Consider the following 15,321-nt stretch of genomic DNA (forward strand, 5'->3'; position numbering starts at 1 on the left):
CACACACGAGCAGCCGAAGGACAAGAGGGTATGGCTGGGGCCTGAGCGGGAACAAGCGAAGCCTTGGTTTGCGGCCCCTCGGCCAACTGCATCAGGATTTTTGTCTGGGCTTGGAGGCCAGAGGATCTCTGCCATTTGCTAGCAGGGCCAGGGATGGCAGGAGGGTGGGTACGGGGCTCAGCCAGGGCCAGTTCTGCTGGCACGATCCTGTAGCACGTGGCCGCGTAGCACGGGGCCGGGTCTGAAGGAGGCCAAGCAGGGGCACAAGACCCAGCAGCGGCACAGGGAAGAGGCCCAGGGCACCCAGGAGCAGACGAGACCCGGGAGTCGTGCGTGCTTGGCGTGGCCGCGGGCCCCGTGACGCCCGAGGACTCGAGTGCTCAGCCCCGTGTAGTGGCCGCGAAGGCCTGCCTGGGAGAAACGCCCCGGGAGGCCGGCAGGAACCCGGGATCGGAAGGGATGTGGAGGGGCCCCGGGTCGGAGGAGATGGCTTTGGCTGTGTTTGGTTTTGTTTCTTCTTCCCAAGATCCCGTGTGTGAAAGGGGCCAGAGTTGAAGTCCTGGGCTGGAAAGCCTCACGATTCAGCCCCGCAGCCCCAGGCCCTGAGTGTGGAGGAGGGCGGAGCGGGTCGGCGAAGGGCGCGGCTGCCGTTTTCCTGATGGGCTGGAGGGGCAGTGGCGCTTTCCGGACGAAGAGGACCGGAACGGTCCCCGAGACCTCCGCTGGGAGCCACGCACCCACCCAAGGATACGGCTCCAGGAGGCGACGGAGGAGGGCGGCTGCTTGCCCTGGCCCGAGCTGTGCGTCCCCCGCCTTGGCCACAGCAGTGGACATTCCCAGAAGAACAAGCGCCCGAGAGCACTGAGAAATTTTCCCCCGAGAAAACTTGACCCTCGTCCTGGCAGCAGGACACCTCGGGAAGAAAGCCACCCAGCGGCCACCTGGGCGAGACCGGCTGCCCGAGCAGGCGCGCGGGGCCTCTGGCCGCTGGCCCCGGGCTGCCAGCCCCCACCCGGACTCCCAGCCGTGCCAGGAGAGCAGCGTGGAGACGCACGCCGGGGCCCTCGGCAGGCTCTTGGGGCTCCCGGAGGCGGCGGCTAGCGTCTACGGCCATACCACCCTGAACGCGCCCGATCTCGTCTGATCTCGGAAGCTAAGCAGGGTCGGGCCTGGTTAGTACTTGGATGGGAGACCGCCTGGGAATACCGGGTGCTGTAGGCTTTTGCTCCTCCCTCCCTCGCTGCTCCTTTTGTCTTCGGGGACTTCGCCACCACCCCCCCCACCACCACCACCACCCCCAGCACCACCACCACCACCACCACCACAACGACCCACCGTGACCACGACCCCGACCCCGTCCGGGCCACCCGCCAGACCCACGCACACCGAATCCTCACAGCTACGTCCCCGAATCCTCTCCCCTCCCCACACTCTCCTGGGGCGCGCGCCCGCGACACGGGTCACCAGCGAGGTTGGTCCCAGGCCACGTTGGGGACCGCTCCCCAACTGCCCTCCAGGCGGGCGGGGAGGGACGTGCGGAAGCCATGAGAAAGTGGGTCCTGCACCCCAGCGGGCCCCACAGCGGGACGCGCCACACCTGGGCTCGCCACAAGGTGGTGCACTGGGTCCAGGGCAAGACGCCAGGGGACAGAGAAGCAGGGAGCCTCAGTCGGGTGCTGCTCCACGTCGCGCTCCGTCGCTCAACCCAAGACAGGGCAGCCAGCGCGCGACCTCTACGTGGGATCCCGCCTCCCACGGCAGAGCCTGCGGTCACAGGGACAGAGGGCGCAGGCCGCCAGAGCTCCGGATGCCAGCGGCAGCTCCCCGTCCCGCTCAAAGGGAGGGAGGGCCGCCGCTGGCGCCCAGTCGCCTGTGCCACCCTCCGGGTCTCAAAGCACTCCTCAGTCAGCTCAAGGACCGGGGCCACCTGGCCTTCGGGGTCACATGGGCTTGGGCACGACGGAAGGGACCGCTTGCCCCCGTGGAACAGACATTCTCCCCGTGGACAACCTCAGGTGCCGGGACCCTCTGCTCCGCCTTGGAAAACCCACCTTCTGCAATGTATGCCCAACGCAATCAGGCCGAGCAGATTGACCCCCTCGGCCCGGCCCCAGTGTGTGATGGGGCTCTGTGCGTGAGGGCTTGCTCTTCCCCACCTACACCTGGCACGGCATCTAACACACACACACACACACACACACACCACGCAGAGACACCCAGACCACGCACGCACGCACGGGGACGCACCCTCCTCTCCCCCACCCCACACACGAGCAGCCGAAGGACAAGAGGGTATGGCTGGGGCCTGAGCGGGAACAAGCGAAGCCTTGGTTTGCGGCCCCTCGGCCAACTGCATCAGGATTTTTGTCTGGGCTCGGAGGCCAGAGGATCTCTGCCATTTGCTAGCAGGGCCAGGGATGGCAGGAGGGTGGGTACGGGGCTCAGCCAGGGCCAGTTCTGCTGGCACGATCCTGTAGCACGTGGCCGCGTAGCACGGGGCCGGGTCTGAAGGAGGCCAAGCAGGGGCACAAGACCCAGCAGCGGCACAGGGAAGAGGCCCAGGGCACCCAGGAGCAGACGAGACCCGGGAGTCATGCGTGCTTGGCGTGGCCGCGGGCCCCGTGACGCCCGAGGACTCGAGTGCTCAGCCCCGTGTAGTGGCCGCGAAGGCCTGCCTGGGAGAAACGCCCCGGGAGGCCGGCAGGAACCCGGGATCGGAAGGGATGTGGAGGGGCCCCGGGTCGGAGGAGATGGCTTTGGCTGTGTTTGGTTTTGTTTCTTCTTCCCAAGATCCCGGGTGTGAAAGGGGCCAGAGGTGAAGTCCTGGGCTGGAAAGCCTCACGATTCAGCCCCGCAGCCCCAGGCCCTGAGTGTGGAGGAGGGCGGAGCGGGTCGGCGAAGGGCGCGGCTGCCGTTTTCCTGATGGGCTGGAGGGGCAGTGGCGCTTTCCGGACGAAGAGGACCGGAAGGGTCCCCGAGACCTCCGCTGGGAGCCACGCACCCACCCAAGGATACGGCTCCAGGAGGCGACGGAGGAGGGCGGCTGCTTGCCCTGGCCCGAGCTGTGCGTCCCCCGCCTTGGCCACAGCAGTGGACATTCCCAGAAGAACAAGCGCCCGAGAGCACTGAGAAATTTTCCCCCGAGAAAACTTGACCCTCGTCCTGGCAGCAGGACACCTCGGGAAGAAAGCCACCCAGCGGCCACCTGGGCGAGACCGGCTGCCCGAGCAGGCGCGCGGGGCCTCTGGCCGCTGGCCCCGGGCTGCCAGCCCCCACCCGGACTCCCAGCCGTGCCAGGAGAGCAGCGTGGAGACGCACGCCGGGGCCCTCGGCAGGCTCTTGGGGCTCCCGGAGGCGGCGGCTAGCGTCTACGGCCATACCACCCTGAACGCGCCCGATCTCGTCTGATCTCGGAAGCTAAGCAGGGTCGGGCCTGGTTAGTACTTGGATGGGAGACCGCCTGGGAATACCGGGTGCTGTAGGCTTTTGCTCCTCCCTCCCTCGCTGCTCCTTTTGTCTTCGGGGACTTCGCCACCACCCCCCCCACCACCACCACCACCCCCAGCACCACCACCACCACCACCACCACAACGACCCACCGTGACCACGACCCCGACCCCGTCCGGGCCACCCGCCAGACCCACGCACACCGAATCCTCACAGCTACGTCCCCGAATCCTCTCCCCTCCCCACACTCTCCTGGGGCGCGCGCCCGCGACACGGGTCACCAGCGAGGTTGGTCCCAGGCCACGTTGGGGACCGCTCCCCAACTGCCCTCCAGGCGGGCGGGGAGGGACGTGCGGAAGCCATGAGAAAGTGGGTCCTGCACCCCAGCGGGCCCCACAGCGGGACGCGCCACACCTGGGCTCGCCACAAGGTGGTGCACTGGGTCCAGGGCAAGACGCCAGGGGACAGAGAAGCAGGGAGCCTCAGTCGGGTGCTGCTCCACGTCGCGCTCCGTCGCTCAACCCAAGACAGGGCAGCCAGCGCGCGACCTCTACGTGGGATCCCGCCTCCCACGGCAGAGCCTGCGGTCACAGGGACAGAGGGCGCAGGCCGCCAGAGCTCCGGATGCCAGCGGCAGCTCCCCGTCCCGCTCAAAGGGAGGGAGGGCCGCCGCTGGCGCCCAGTCGCCTGTGCCACCCTCCGGGTCTCAAAGCACTCCTCAGTCAGCTCAAGGACCGGGGCCACCTGGCCTTCGGGGTCACATGGGCTTGGGCACGACGGAAGGGACCGCTTGCCCCCGTGGAACAGACATTCTCCCCGTGGACAACCTCAGGTGCCGGGACCCTCTGCTCCGCCTTGGAAAACCCACCTTCTGCAATGTATGCCCAACGCAATCAGGCCGAGCAGATTGACCCCCTCGGCCCGGCCCCAGTGTGTGATGGGGCTCTGTGCGTGAGGGCTTGCTCTTCCCCACCTACACCAGGCACGGCATCTAACACACACACACACACACACACACACCACGCAGAGACACCCAGACCACGCACGCACGCACGGGGACGCACCCTCCTCTCCCCCACCCCACACACGAGCAGCCGAAGGACAAGAGGGTATGGCTGGGGCCTGAGCGGGAACAAGCGAAGCCTTGGTTTGCGGCCCCTCGGCCAACTGCATCAGGATTTTTGTCTGGGCTCGGAGGCCAGAGGATCTCTGCCATTTGCTAGCAGGGCCAGGGATGGCAGGAGGGTGGGTACGGGGCTCAGCCAGGGCCAGTTCTGCTGGCACGATCCTGTAGCACGTGGCCGCGTAGCACGGGGCCGGGTCTGAAGGAGGCCAAGCAGGGGCACAAGACCCAGCAGCGGCACAGGGAAGAGGCCCAGGGCACCCAGGAGCAGACGAGACCCGGGAGTCGTGCGTGCTTGGCGTGGCCGCGGGCCCCGTGACGCCCGAGGACTCGAGTGCTCAGCCCCGTGTAGTGGCCGCGAAGGCCTGCCTGGGAGAAACGCCCCGGGAGGCCGGCAGGAACCCGGGATCGGAAGGGATGTGGAGGGGCCCCGGGTCGGAGGAGATGGCTTTGGCTGTGTTTGGTTTTGTTTCTTCTTCCCAAGATCCCGGGTGTGAAAGGGGCCAGAGGTGAAGTCCTGGGCTGGAAAGCCTCACGATTCAGCCCCGCAGCCCCAGGCCCTGAGTGTGGAGGAGGGCGGAGCGGGTCGGCGAAGGGCGCGGCTGCCGTTTTCCTGATGGGCTGGAGGGGCAGTGGCGCTTTCCGGACGAAGAGGACCGGAAGGGTCCCCGAGACCTCCGCTGGGAGCCACGCACCCACCCAAGGATACGGCTCCAGGAGGCGACGGAGGAGGGCGGCTGCTTGCCCTGGCCCGAGCTGTGCGTCCCCCGCCTTGGCCACAGCAGTGGACATTCCCAGAAGAACAAGCGCCCGAGAGCACTGAGAAATTTTCCCCCGAGAAAACTTGACCCTCGTCCTGGCAGCAGGACACCTCGGGAAGAAAGCCACCCAGCGGCCACCTGGGCGAGACCGGCTGCCCGAGCAGGCGCGCGGGGCCTCTGGCCGCTGGCCCCGGGCTGCCAGCCCCCACCCGGACTCCCAGCCGTGCCAGGAGAGCAGCGTGGAGACGCACGCCGGGGCCCTCGGCAGGCTCTTGGGGCTCCCGGAGGCGGCGGCTAGCGTCTACGGCCATACCACCCTGAACGCGCCCGATCTCGTCTGATCTCGGAAGCTAAGCAGGGTCGGGCCTGGTTAGTACTTGGATGGGAGACCGCCTGGGAATACCGGGTGCTGTAGGCTTTTGCTCCTCCCTCCCTCGCTGCTCCTTTTGTCTTCGGGGACTTCGCCACCACCCCCCCCACCACCACCACCACCCCCAGCACCACCACCACCACCACCACCACAACGACCCACCGTGACCACGACCCCGACCCCGTCCGGGCCACCCGCCAGACCCACGCACACCGAATCCTCACAGCTACGTCCCCGAATCCTCTCCCCTCCCCACACTCTCCTGGGGCGCGCGCCCGCGACACGGGTCACCAGCGAGGTTGGTCCCAGGCCACGTTGGGGACCGCTCCCCAACTGCCCTCCAGGCGGGCGGGGAGGGACGTGCGGAAGCCATGAGAAAGTGGGTCCTGCACCCCAGCGGGCCCCACAGCGGGACGCGCCACACCTGGGCTCGCCACAAGGTGGTGCACTGGGTCCAGGGCAAGACGCCAGGGGACAGAGAAGCAGGGAGCCTCAGTCGGGTGCTGCTCCACGTCGCGCTCCGTCGCTCAACCCAAGACAGGGCAGCCAGCGCGCGACCTCTACGTGGGATCCCGCCTCCCACGGCAGAGCCTGCGGTCACAGGGACAGAGGGCGCAGGCCGCCAGAGCTCCGGATGCCAGCGGCAGCTCCCCGTCCCGCTCAAAGGGAGGGAGGGCCGCCGCTGGCGCCCAGTCGCCTGTGCCACCCTCCGGGTCTCAAAGCACTCCTCAGTCAGCTCAAGGACCGGGGCCACCTGGCCTTCGGGGTCACATGGGCTTGGGCACGACGGAAGGGACCGCTTGCCCCCGTGGAACAGACATTCTCCCCGTGGACAACCTCAGGTGCCGGGACCCTCTGCTCCGCCTTGGAAAACCCACCTTCTGCAATGTATGCCCAACGCAATCAGGCCGAGCAGATTGACCCCCTCGGCCCGGCCCCAGTGTGTGATGGGGCTCTGTGCGTGAGGGCTTGCTCTTCCCCACCTACACCAGGCACGGCATCTAACACACACACACACACACACACACACCACGCAGAGACACCCAGACCACGCACGCACGCACGGGGACGCACCCTCCTCTCCCCCACCCCACACACGAGCAGCCGAAGGACAAGAGGGTATGGCTGGGGCCTGAGCGGGAACAAGCGAAGCCTTGGTTTGCGGCCCCTCGGCCAACTGCATCAGGATTTTTGTCTGGGCTCGGAGGCCAGAGGATCTCTGCCATTTGCTAGCAGGGCCAGGGATGGCAGGAGGGTGGGTACGGGGCTCAGCCAGGGCCAGTTCTGCTGGCACGATCCTGTAGCACGTGGCCGCGTAGCACGGGGCCGGGTCTGAAGGAGGCCAAGCAGGGGCACAAGACCCAGCAGCGGCACAGGGAAGAGGCCCAGGGCACCCAGGAGCAGACGAGACCCGGGAGTCGTGCGTGCTTGGCGTGGCCGCGGGCCCCGTGACGCCCGAGGACTCAAGTGCTCAGCCCCGTGTAGTGGCCGCGAAGGCCTGCCTGGGAGAAACGCCCCGGGAGGCCGGCAGGAACCCGGGATCGGAAGGGATGTGGAGGGGCCCCGGGTCGGAGGAGATGGCTTTGGCTGTGTTTGGTTTTGTTTCTTCTTCCCAAGATCCCGGGTGTGAAAGGGGCCAGAGGTGAAGTCCTGGGCTGGAAAGCCTCACGATTCAGCCCCGCAGCCCCAGGCCCTGAGTGTGGAGGAGGGCGGAGCGGGTCGGCGAAGGGCGCGGCTGCCGTTTTCCTGATGGGCTGGAGGGGCAGTGGCGCTTTCCGGACGAAGAGGACCGGAAGGGTCCCCGAGACCTCCGCTGGGAGCCACGCACCCACCCAAGGATACGGCTCCAGGAGGCGACGGAGGAGGGCGGCTGCTTGCCCTGGCCCGAGCTGTGCGTCCCCCGCCTTGGCCACAGCAGTGGACATTCCCAGAAGAACAAGCGCCCGAGAGCACTGAGAAATTTTCCCCCGAGAAAACTTGACCCTCGTCCTGGCAGCAGGACACCTCGGGAAGAAAGCCACCCAGCGGCCACCTGGGCGAGACCGGCTGCCCGAGCAGGCGCGCGGGGCCTCTGGCCGCTGGCCCCGGGCTGCCAGCCCCCACCCGGACTCCCAGCCGTGCCAGGAGAGCAGCGTGGAGACGCACGCCGGGGCCCTCGGCAGGCTCTTGGGGCTCCCGGAGGCGGCGGCTAGCGTCTACGGCCATACCACCCTGAACGCGCCCGATCTCGTCTGATCTCGGAAGCTAAGCAGGGTCGGGCCTGGTTAGTACTTGGATGGGAGACCGCCTGGGAATACCGGGTGCTGTAGGCTTTTGCTCCTCCCTCCCTCGCTGCTCCTTTTGTCTTCGGGGACTTCGCCACCACCCCCCCCACCACCACCACCACCCCCAGCACCACCACCACCACCACCACCACAACGACCCACCGTGACCACGACCCCGACCCCGTCCGGGCCACCCGCCAGACCCACGCACACCGAATCCTCACAGCTACGTCCCCGAATCCTCTCCCCTCCCCACACTCTCCTGGGGCGCGCGCCCGCGACACGGGTCACCAGCGAGGTTGGTCCCAGGCCACGTTGGGGACCGCTCCCCAACTGCCCTCCAGGCGGGCGGGGAGGGACGTGCGGAAGCCATGAGAAAGTGGGTCCTGCACCCCAGCGGGCCCCACAGCGGGACGCGCCACACCTGGGCTCGCCACAAGGTGGTGCACTGGGTCCAGGGCAAGACGCCAGGGGACAGAGAAGCAGGGAGCCTCAGTCGGGTGCTGCTCCACGTCGCGCTCCGTCGCTCAACCCAAGACAGGGCAGCCAGCGCGCGACCTCTACGTGGGATCCCGCCTCCCACGGCAGAGCCTGCGGTCACAGGGACAGAGGGCGCAGGCCGCCAGAGCTCCGGATGCCAGCGGCAGCTCCCCGTCCCGCTCAAAGGGAGGGAGGGCCGCCGCTGGCGCCCAGTCGCCTGTGCCACCCTCCGGGTCTCAAAGCACTCCTCAGTCAGCTCAAGGACCGGGGCCACCTGGCCTTCGGGGTCACATGGGCTTGGGCACGACGGAAGGGACCGCTTGCCCCCGTGGAACAGACATTCTCCCCGTGGACAACCTCAGGTGCCGGGACCCTCTGCTCCGCCTTGGAAAACCCACCTTCTGCAATGTATGCCCAACGCAATCAGGCCGAGCAGATTGACCCCCTCGGCCCGGCCCCAGTGTGTGATGGGGCTCTGTGCGTGAGGGCTTGCTCTTCCCCACCTACACCAGGCACGGCATCTAACACACACACACACACACACACACACCACGCAGAGACACCCAGACCACGCACGCACGCACGGGGACGCACCCTCCTCTCCCCCACCCCACACACGAGCAGCCGAAGGACAAGAGGGTATGGCTGGGGCCTGAGCGGGAACAAGCGAAGCCTTGGTTTGCGGCCCCTCGGCCAACTGCATCAGGATTTTTGTCTGGGCTCGGAGGCCAGAGGATCTCTGCCATTTGCTAGCAGGGCCAGGGATGGCAGGAGGGTGGGTACGGGGCTCAGCCAGGGCCAGTTCTGCTGGCACGATCCTGTAGCACGTGGCCGCGTAGCACGGGGCCGGGTCTGAAGGAGGCCAAGCAGGGGCACAAGACCCAGCAGCGGCACAGGGAAGAGGCCCAGGGCACCCAGGAGCAGACGAGACCCGGGAGTCGTGCGTGCTTGGCGTGGCCGCGGGCCCCGTGACGCCCGAGGACTCGAGTGCTCAGCCCCGTGTAGTGGCCGCGAAGGCCTGCCTGGGAGAAACGCCCCGGGAGGCCGGCAGGAACCCGGGATCGGAAGGGATGTGGAGGGGCCCCGGGTCGGAGGAGATGGCTTTGGCTGTGTTTGGTTTTGTTTCTTCTTCCCAAGATCCCGGGTGTGAAAGGGGCCAGAGGTGAAGTCCTGGGCTGGAAAGCCTCACGATTCAGCCCCGCAGCCCCAGGCCCTGAGTGTGGAGGAGGGCGGAGCGGGTCGGCGAAGGGCGCGGCTGCCGTTTTCCTGATGGGCTGGAGGGGCAGTGGCGCTTTCCGGACGAAGAGGACCGGAAGGGTCCCCGAGACCTCCGCTGGGAGCCACGCACCCACCCAAGGATACGGCTCCAGGAGGCGACGGAGGAGGGCGGCTGCTTGCCCTGGCCCGAGCTGTGCGTCCCCCGCCTTGGCCACAGCAGTGGACATTCCCAGAAGAACAAGCGCCCGAGAGCACTGAGAAATTTTCCCCCGAGAAAACTTGACCCTCGTCCTGGCAGCAGGACACCTCGGGAAGAAAGCCACCCAGCGGCCACCTGGGCGAGACCGGCTGCCCGAGCAGGCGCGCGGGGCCTCTGGCCGCTGGCCCCGGGCTGCCAGCCCCCACCCGGACTCCCAGCCGTGCCAGGAGAGCAGCGTGGAGACGCACGCCGGGGCCCTCGGCAGGCTCTTGGGGCTCCCGGAGGCGGCGGCTAGCGTCTACGGCCATACCACCCTGAACGCGCCCGATCTCGTCTGATCTCGGAAGCTAAGCAGGGTCGGGCCTGGTTAGTACTTGGATGGGAGACCGCCTGGGAATACCGGGTGCTGTAGGCTTTTGCTCCTCCCTCCCTCGCTGCTCCTTTTGTCTTCGGGGACTTCGCCACCACCCCCCCCACCACCACCACCACCCCCAGCACCACCACCACCACCACCACCACAACGACCCACCGTGACCACGACCCCGACCCCGTCCGGGCCACCCGCCAGACCCACGCACACCGAATCCTCACAGCTACGTCCCCGAATCCTCTCCCCTCCCCACACTCTCCTGGGGCGCGCGCCCGCGACACGGGTCACCAGCGAGGTTGGTCCCAGGCCACGTTGGGGACCGCTCCCCAACTGCCCTCCAGGCGGGCGGGGAGGGACGTGCGGAAGCCATGAGAAAGTGGGTCCTGCACCCCAGCGGGCCCCACAGCGGGACGCGCCACACCTGGGCTCGCCACAAGGTGGTGCACTGGGTCCAGGGCAAGACGCCAGGGGACAGAGAAGCAGGGAGCCTCAGTCGGGTGCTGCTCCACGTCGCGCTCCGTCGCTCAACCCAAGACAGGGCAGCCAGCGCGCGACCTCTACGTGGGATCCCGCCTCCCACGGCAGAGCCTGCGGTCACAGGGACAGAGGGCGCAGGCCGCCAGAGCTCCGGATGCCAGCGGCAGCTCCCCGTCCCGCTCAAAGGGAGGGAGGGCCGCCGCTGGCGCCCAGTCGCCTGTGCCACCCTCCGGGTCTCAAAGCACTCCTCAGTCAGCTCAAGGACCGGGGCCACCTGGCCTTCGGGGTCACATGGGCTTGGGCACGACGGAAGGGACCGCTTGCCCCCGTGGAACAGACATTCTCCCCGTGGACAACCTCAGGTGCCGGGACCCTCTGCTCCGCCTTGGAAAACCCACCTTCTGCAATGTATGCCCAACGCAATCAGGCCGAGCAGATTGACCCCCTCGGCCCGGCCCCAGTGTGTGATGGGGCTCTGTGCGTGAGGGCTTGCTCTTCCCCACCTACACCAGGCACGGCATCTAACACACACACACACACACACACACACCACGCAGAGACACCCAGACCACGCACGCACGCACGGGGACGCACCCTCCTCTCCCCCACCCCACACACGAGCAGCCGAAGGACAAGAGGGTATGGCTGGGGCCTGAGCGGGAACAAGCGAAGCCTTGGTTTGCGGCCCCTCGGCCAACTGCATCAGGATTTTTGTCTGGGCTCGGAGGCCAGAGGATCTCTGCCATTTGCTAGCAGGGCCAGGGATGGCAGGAGGGTGGGTACGGGGCTCAGCCAGGGCCAGTTCTGCTGGCACGATCCTGTAGCACGTGGCCGCGTAGCACGGGGCCGGGTCTGAAGGAGGCCAAGCAGGGGCACAAGACCCAGCAGCGGCACAGGGAAGAGGCCCAGGGCACCCAGGAGCAGACGAGACCCGGGAGTCGTGCGTGCTTGGCGTGGCCGCGGGCCCCGTGACGCCCGAGGACTCGAGTGCTCAGCCCCGTGTAGTGGCCGCGAAGGCCTGCCTGGGAGAAACGCCCCGGGAGGCCGGCAGGAACCCGGGATCGGAAGGGATGTGGAGGGGCCCCGGGTCGGAGGAGATGGCTTTGGCTGTGTTTGGTTTTGTTTCTTCTTCCCAAGATCCCGGGTGTGAAAGGGGCCAGAGGTGAAGTCCTGGGCTGGAAAGCCTCACGATTCAGCCCCGCAGCCCCAGGCCCTGAGTGTGGAGGAGGGCGGAGCGGGTCGGCGAAGGGCGCGGCTGCCGTTTTCCTGATGGGCTGGAGGGGCAGTGGCGCTTTCCGGACGAAGAGGACCGGAAGGGTCCCCGAGACCTCCGCTGGGAGCCACGCACCCACCCAAGGATACGGCTCCAGGAGGCGACGGAGGAGGGCGGCTGCTTGCCCTGGCCCGAGCTGTGCGTCCCCCGCCTTGGCCACAGCAGTGGACATTCCCAGAAGAACAAGCACCCGAGAGCACTGAGAAATTTTCCCCCGAGAAAACTTGACCCTCGTCCTGGCAGCAGGACACCTCGGGAAGAAAGCCACCCAGCGGCCACCTGGGCGAGACCGGCTGCCCGAGCAGGCGCGCGGGGCCTCTGGCCGCTGGCCCCGGGCTGCCAGCCCCCACCCGGACTCCCAGCCGTGCCAGGAGAGCAGCGTGGAGACGCACGCCGGGGCCCTCGGCAGGCTCTTGGGGCTCCCGGAGGCGGCGGCTAGCGTCTACGGCCATACCACCCTGAACGCGCCCGATCTCGTCTGATCTCGGAAGCTAAGCAGGGTCGGGCCTGGTTAGTACTTGGATGGGAGACCGCCTGGGAATACCGGGTGCTGTAGGCTTTTGCTCCTCCCTCCCTCGCTGCTCCTTTTGTCTTCGGGGACTTCGCCACCACCCCCCCCACCACCACCACCACCCCCAGCACCACCACCACCACCACCACCACAACGACCCACCGTGACCACGACCCCGACCCCGTCCGGGCCACCCGCCAGACCCACGCACACCGAATCCTCACAGCTACGTCCCCGAATCCTCTCCCCTCCCCACACTCTCCTGGGGCGCGCGCCCGCGACACGGGTCACCAGCGAGGTTGGTCCCAGGCCACGTTGGGGACCGCTCCCCAACTGCCCTCCAGGCGGGCGGGGAGGGACGTGCGGAAGCCATGAGAAAGTGGGTCCTGCACCCCAGCGGGCCCCACAGCGGGACGCGCCACACCTGGGCTCGCCACAAGGTGGTGCACTGGGTCCAGGGCAAGACGCCAGGGGACAGAGAAGCAGGGAGCCTCAGTCGGGTGCTGCTCCACGTCGCGCTCCGTCGCTCAACCCAAGACAGGGCAGCCAGCGCGCGACCTCTACGTGGGATCCCGCCTCCCACGGCAGAGCCTGCGGTCACAGGGACAGAGGGCGCAGGCCGCCAGAGCTCCGGATGCCAGCGGCAGCTCCCCGTCCCGCTCAAAGGGAGGGAGGGCCGCCGCTGGCGCCCAGTCGCCTGTGCCACCCTCCGGGTCTCAAAGCACTCCTCAGTCAGCTCAAGGACCGGGGCCACCTGGCCTTCGGGGTCACATGGGCTTGGGCACGACGGAAGGGACCGCTTGCCCCCGTGGAACAGACATTCTCCCCGTGGACAACCTCAGGTGCCGGGACCCTCTGCTCCGCCTTGGAAAACCCACCTTCTGCAATGTATGCCCAACGCAATCAGGCCGAGCAGATTGACCCCCTCGGCCCGGCCCCAGTGTGTGATGGGGCTCTGTGCGTGAGGGCTTGCTCTTCCCCACCTACACCTGGCACGGCATCTAACACACACACACACACACACACACCACGCAGAGACACCCAGACCACGCACGCACGCACGGGGACGCACCCTCCTCTCCCCCACCCCACACACGAGCAGCCGAAGGACAAGAGGGTATGGCTGGGGCCTGAGCGGGAACAAGCGAAGCCTTGGTTTGCGGCCCCTCGGCCAACTGCATCAGGATTTTTGTCTGGGCTCGGAGGCCAGAGGATCTCTGCCATTTGCTAGCAGGGCCAGGGATGGCAGGAGGGTGGGTACGGGGCTCAGCCAGGGCCAGTTCTGCTGGCACGATCCTGTAGCACGTGGCCGCGTAGCACGGGGCCGGGTCTGAAGGAGGCCAAGCAGGGGCACAAGACCCAGCAGCGGCACAGGGAAGAGGCCCAGGGCACCCAGGAGCAGACGAGACCCGGGAGTCGTGCGTGCTTGGCGTGGCCGCGGGCCCCGTGACGCCCGAGGACTCGAGTGCTCAGCCCCGTGTAGTGGCCGCGAAGGCCTGCCTGGGAGAAACGCCCCGGGAGGCCGGCAGGAACCCGGGATCGGAAGGGATGTGGAGGGGCCCCGGGTCGGAGGAGATGGCTTTGGCTGTGTTTGGTTTTGTTTCTTCTTCCCAAGATCCCGGGTGTGAAAGGGGCCAGAGGTGAAGTCCTGGGCTGGAAAGCCTCACGATTCAGCCCCGCAGCCCCAGGCCCTGAGTGTGGAGGAGGGCGGAGCGGGTCGGCGAAGGGCGCGGCTGCCGTTTTCCTGATGGGCTGGAGGGGCAGTGGCGCTTTCCGGATGAAGAGGACCGGAAGGGTCCCCGAGACCTCCGCTGGGAGCCACGCACCCACCCAAGGATACGGCTCCAGGAGGCGACGGAGGAGGGCGGCTGCTTGCCCTGGCCCGAGCTGTGCGTCCCCCGCCTTGGCCACAGCAGTGGACATTCCCAGAAGAACAAGCGCCCGAGAGCACTGAGAAATTTTCCCCCGAGAAAACTTGACCCTCGTCCTGGCAGCAGGACACCTCGGGAAGAAAGCCACCCAGCGGCCACCTGGGCGAGACCGGCTGCCCGAGCAGGCGCGCGGGGCCTCTGGCCGCTGGCCCCGGGCTGCCAGCCCCCACCCGGACTCCCAGCCGTGCCAGGAGAGCAGCGTGGAGACGCACGCCGGGGCCCTCGGCAGGCTCTTGGGGCTCCCGGAGGCGGCGGCTAGCGTCTACGGCCATACCACCCTGAACGCGCCCGATCTCGTCTGATCTCGGAAGCTAAGCAGGGTCGGGCCTGGTTAGTACTTGGATGGGAGACCGCCTGGGAATACCGGGTGCTGTAGGCTTTTGCTCCTCCCTCCCTCGCTGCTCCTTTTGTCTTCGGGGACTTCGCCACCACCCCCCCCACCACCACCACCACCCCCAGCACCACCACCACCACCACCACCACAACGACCCACCGTGACCACGACCCCGACCCCGTCTGGGCCACCCGCCAGACCCACGCACACCGAATCCTCACAGCTACGTCCCCGAATCCTCTCCCCTCCCCACACTCTCCTGGGGCGCGCGCCCGCGACACGGGTCACCAGCGAGGTTGGTCCCAGGCCACGTTGGGGACCGCTCCCCAACTGCCCTCCAGGCGGGCGGGGAGGGACGTGCGGAAGCCATGAGAAAGTGGGTCCTGCACCCCAGCGGGCCCCACAGCGGGACGCGCCACACCTGGGCTCGCCACAAGGTGGTGCACTGGGTCCAGGGCAAGACGCCAGGGGACAGAGAAGCAGGGAGCCTCAGTCGGGTGCTGCTCCACGTCGCGCTCCGTCGCTCAACCCAAGACAGGGCAGCCAGCGCGCGACCTCTACGT

The 15,321-nt window shown here is 67.8% G+C and overlaps 7 non-coding genes across 7 annotated transcripts; all 7 read left to right on the top strand.

The window, feature by feature from the left end:
- Window positions 1-1,102: 1,102 nt before the first annotated feature.
- On the top strand, window positions 1,103-1,221 carry LOC141411823 (5S ribosomal RNA). Its single transcript, XR_012436664.1, has one exon. It is a non-coding gene; the product is annotated as a 5S ribosomal RNA (ribosomal RNA).
- A 2,145-nt stretch (window positions 1,222-3,366) lies between these two features.
- On the top strand, window positions 3,367-3,485 carry LOC141411825 (5S ribosomal RNA). The gene has a single exon (XR_012436665.1). It is a non-coding gene; the product is annotated as a 5S ribosomal RNA (ribosomal RNA).
- Window positions 3,486-5,630: 2,145 nt separating this feature from the next.
- Window positions 5,631-5,749, top strand: LOC141411826 (5S ribosomal RNA). Its single transcript, XR_012436666.1, has one exon. It is a non-coding gene; the product is annotated as a 5S ribosomal RNA (ribosomal RNA).
- A 2,145-nt stretch (window positions 5,750-7,894) lies between these two features.
- LOC141411827 (5S ribosomal RNA) lies at window positions 7,895-8,013 on the top strand. Its single transcript, XR_012436667.1, has one exon. It is a non-coding gene; the product is annotated as a 5S ribosomal RNA (ribosomal RNA).
- A 2,145-nt stretch (window positions 8,014-10,158) lies between these two features.
- On the top strand, window positions 10,159-10,277 carry LOC141411828 (5S ribosomal RNA). The gene has a single exon (XR_012436668.1). It is a non-coding gene; the product is annotated as a 5S ribosomal RNA (ribosomal RNA).
- A 2,145-nt stretch (window positions 10,278-12,422) lies between these two features.
- LOC141411829 (5S ribosomal RNA) lies at window positions 12,423-12,541 on the top strand. Its single transcript, XR_012436669.1, has one exon. It is a non-coding gene; the product is annotated as a 5S ribosomal RNA (ribosomal RNA).
- Window positions 12,542-14,684: 2,143 nt separating this feature from the next.
- On the top strand, window positions 14,685-14,803 carry LOC141411830 (5S ribosomal RNA). The gene has a single exon (XR_012436671.1). It is a non-coding gene; the product is annotated as a 5S ribosomal RNA (ribosomal RNA).
- Window positions 14,804-15,321: the final 518 nt, after the last annotated feature.

This window comes from Castor canadensis, chromosome 10 (genome assembly GCF_047511655.1).
Source record: "Castor canadensis chromosome 10, mCasCan1.hap1v2, whole genome shotgun sequence".
Taxonomy (NCBI): domain Eukaryota; kingdom Metazoa; phylum Chordata; class Mammalia; order Rodentia; family Castoridae; genus Castor; species Castor canadensis.